Raw genomic sequence first — 4762 nt, 5'->3', positions numbered from 1 at the left:
TGGAGGGACGAATGGAGACGTGTCGTCTTCAGCGATGAGAGTCGCTTCTGCCTTGGTGCCAATGATTGTCGTATGCGTGTTTGGCGCCGTGCAGGTGAGCGCCACAATCAGGACTGCATACGACCGAGGCACACAGGGCCAACACCCGGCATCATGGTGTGGGGAGCGATCTCCTACACTGGCCGTACACCACTGGTGATCGTCGAGGGGACACTGAATAGTGCACGGTACATCCAAACCGTCATCGAACCCATCGTTCTACCATTCCTAGACCGGCAAGGGAACTTGCTGTTCCAACAGGACAATGCACGTCCGCATGTATCCCGTGCCACCCAACGTGCTCTAGAAGGTGTAAGTCAACTACCCTGGCCAGCAAGATCTCCGGATCTGTCCCCCATTGAGCATGTTTGGGACTGGATGAAGCGTCGTCTCAGGATCGTATGTTGTGATAATGTTTCAGGTCATCAGTGGATAATGCAGATAGTTTCACTATGTCCAACATAATCTTCTCAATTCATTGTACTATGCGTCTCCGCTTATTAGAGGCCACTACACCGTGATTGCTACAAAACCAATCCTGCTGCGATCAGTAATCTTGTTAAATATATCAATAATAACCTCGTTCAGCTAAGCACTGCGATACATCGTAGTGCGTATCACTGATGACTTGGAGGTCCCTATTCAGCTAAGTGTTCTCATACTTTCAAGGTGTTCCGTATAATATATGTTGCTGCAATGTAATAAAAAGTTCACTAACTTAAGCAGTAACAGTTGCTATCCACTTTGATTTTTGAATGATTACCTCACGAAGAAAATAAACATTAGCTGAGACAGTAAACAATTCCTTACAGTCGACAGTTATTACCTCCAATGAAACAGCAAGCGAAAAACACTGTTTCGATAAACGAATACTTACTGTCAGCCGGCGTGTTGTGCCGCTCCCTGACAGCGAAATTATTAAGCCGATGAGCTGGATATACGTTAATCTGTCAAGACCATAAGATCATGGAGGTCAGTGCTGGCTGTATTCGACCTCAAATCGTTCCGTTTTTGCTCTATTGCAGAGCCTCAATGTGGTCTGCAAGCGGATACTCTGGCCACTAATGAGCTGGTTAAACATTTCCGCCTTTGTTAGGTTTTACACAAGCAGAAAAAGTACAAAAAACATGTCACCTTTACATTGCTAATGCGCAGACAAATTACAACACTCATACACCACCTGCAGATTAAAAAATAAGTTATCCTGTTTAGACATCACACGCACAGAATGACACAAAGGTAGGTGTCGGAATCTGTGCTGTGCAATTTATGAATTGTGTCTCAGCGCTCTTATAAGAACCCTTTTCTCTCATGCGATGAGATACTCTCCTGTCACTCCTTTAAATCCGTTCCTGAAATTAACTATAATTTCTAAAGCAGTGGTCTCCAAGCTTTCTTGGCTTAGAACCAATATTGACAATGTGAGCAATACCATGTCCAAGGGGTGGGGGGGGGTGGTGGTGGTGGGGGGGAGGCAAGGGTGGTAAATTGGCCACTCAAACAGAAAGTTAATTTTCTCAAAACCATGGTTATTGATAGAATCTTACAACTTACACATTTTGAATTTGCATTTGTAAACTATAACACCAAACATTTTTAAGTAAAAAGGAAAATAAAAGATCGGAACTATACTTATTTTCTAAAGGCTCGTGTATTGACTTCTTTTCCGTACCGCAGCAGGTTACGTGGCCAGTACAATCGCAGTAAGATGCCATGTTTGTTTTTCTGTCGTCTGGGCACATTCTCTAGGCGTCTTCACTTCCCCAGTATCTGAAACATTACCAAGCGGTTGCAGCAGACCCTTTTCAATTCGAATTTTATATTAGGCCAAATATAACAGAACAGACCGGTTTCAAATACTATAACTTAAGTAATTCAAAGCAGACGCAAAGGGATAGAATGGCGGATGATAGCTTTGCATAAAAAGTCAATTTCATCTGTTGTATTATGCGTGTTCTTTGGAATTAACTAATTTTTTTTTTAGCTAAACACTTGGGCCACTTTTTCCGATCGGACGTCTTATCGGCGTTAATCATCCATAGAAGAAACTTCAAACTGAAAGAAATAACAAGGAACGATATTTGTATGCCAATATATATTGTTCAAACATTGGTATTGTCAAAAATTACTACCCTCCGTACACATAAGGAAACAAGAATAATATAAACTACTTATCATACATTAAGCGACTGAAAGACAAGGAAGTTTTGCTAAAAAATAACGGAACAAGCCGCCGTTGTCAGTCTCACTGACAACAATGGCGATGTATGATATTAGGACTAGTTTGACCACTTCTCGGCAGGCAGCAGCGCTCTTTAGGGCAAAAATATGCAGTGGCCACTCTTCCTCTCCTGGACCACACTTTCCTCTGCCGAGCTTATTATTAATTGGTAATCCACATAAATTAGTTCACTCTAAGTCAAAAGAACCAACACATCACAAAGGACCTATGAAAACTGGTTACAACTGAAACGTCCCCTTAGAAAAATTATAAATGACTGTGCTTAAACTGACACACAATATTTTTAGCGCAACGCAATATGACTTTCAAAAATCCCTACAAAAGAATGGCCCTGACTAACAATAGCCTATACCTTTCATGAATCACTTACCTCACAAAAATCTTCGTTACTTGAACTACTGCAATACAGCGAGCGCCACTACTGGCAGCTAAATCAAAGATTCAAACTACTGAAGGCACTAACTACTGATAGGCATAGTTAGCAAATGAAAGATTTTGATAGAGAACAAACAATGTATTTACCTTAATAGTGTTCAAAAGTCATAATATATAAAGCAGTTCATGACATCCAGTGTTACAAATTTACTGTCTCTGATGGACACACGTCCAGATCATCCACTCTCAAAAATCCGCCATCTCACTTCCCCACATCCACCACTGCTGGCGGCTCACCTCCAACTGCGCAACGCTACGCGCTGTTAACAGCCAACTGCCCAACACTACAATAGCAAATATTGCAACAATGCCAACCAGCCTCAGACTGCACACTGCACAGTCAGTGATTTTCATATAGAGCGCTACGTGGCGTTACCAACATAAAAACCTAAACAGCCTACATGCTTTCTGTATTTATATGTTAACATATTTCTTACCTCAATATTTATTTTCCATTATCTTACCTCATCATTTATTTCCAAGATAATCCTACCTAAACCTGTTGTCCCTAAACCCTACTTTTTTGTTCATATCCTCTTTCAAAATCCTTTTTTGGCCAAACTATTTTCTTATAGCTTCTCAATGCATTTCTTCAAATTCATCACAACTCGTTCTCTTATATAGCCTACCCCATCTTAAGCTAACTTAAATCTACTGAGCTCAGATATTAAACTAAGGGACGAGGCAATGCAGCAGCACATAACAAATTAACACAAACAGCAATGACAAAAAAATGCAAATTGGCAAATCAAGCAGCAGTATATCTAAATTAGCAAAGCAAATGCAACATTACAACTAATATGTGCCAATGTGCAGCAACAAGAAAAATAAATCAGTAGTAAAACTACCTTAACAGAGTAATACAAAGTGAAATTCAGTAGCACTATGCCTGGCAAACAGCAGCAACAAATGCAATAATTTATATCTAAACATGACAAAGCTCAAGCAGAAAAAATATTACAGAAAAAATGGCCATGTTTAATGCCTATGTCATATCTTAACACTAGAGTGATGCATCACCTTGACTTGCTCTACGTAACAAGTTACCAAATCGTTGAAAAAATTATATTTGCAATTCCTGTGAAGGGAAATGTCTATTTGTGCTCTCTCTTCTAAGAAAGTACATCATAATATTATTCTTGACGTAGTCTGTAGACAGAAAATAGTGATATTAGTACATCTATTAAATTTTATTTTAACCAATGCTGCAGTGCAACTAGAAACTAGATATTAAACCAAGTAGGCAAATATATACAAAGGAAGACATGAAACATCATTCACTAGCCACATGGCATTTCATAAGGCAGTAAAAAAATCTCACAACTAGAAAGACAGTAGTCATAATCAGGTGTATAGACATAAAATATTTCTCATCATTTCATTAGGCATTTTAGTAAATATCATAAATTAAGAGCTCCACAGTGTAATCATATGTTTTCAACTTTGAGCGTGTCGTATTTGTGATGCTTTCTACAAAGGAATGTCAATAGTGAGGTTAATGGCCTCTTTTTTCTCCACCTAATGGCTTTTTCTCCAGGTGGCTGGCACAGCTGGGTGCCACAACGCATTACATCAAGGTTACTTAGCTTTCTTACCCAAAAATTTATGACAGCAGTTTCTGCTACAGTGACAGTCTCATATAAAAAAATTTCACAGATCGATAAATTACAGTAGAAATGTGTAGAAACGAAGTCTCATGAATAGCAGTGTTGTGATACATTCACGCATGTACACTCGTTTCATAACTCTTAAAGTGCGATTCTTGGTTTCCAACATCCTTTTTCACAAATCAGAGTCCCTAACGACTACTCATTATTCCTTATCCTATTACACATATACATATTCGTCGACACTTCTTCAATATTTCATATTATAAATATGTAGCTTAATCAAATTCCTCATATAGCATCAGCTGATTGATCATAAACATACCTCAACAGCATAATACACATCGTTGTCGTAATAATAACATCATAACACCTCAGTCAAATCTCAATCATTTCAAAACCTAAAAAAAATTCTCTGCTCATTTCAATAGTGTCATCT

The sequence above is a fragment of the Schistocerca americana genome, chromosome 7, assembly GCF_021461395.2.
Source record: "Schistocerca americana isolate TAMUIC-IGC-003095 chromosome 7, iqSchAmer2.1, whole genome shotgun sequence".
Lineage (NCBI taxonomy): Eukaryota > Metazoa > Arthropoda > Insecta > Orthoptera > Acrididae > Schistocerca > Schistocerca americana.
Note: the sequence above shows the minus strand (reverse complement) of the source record.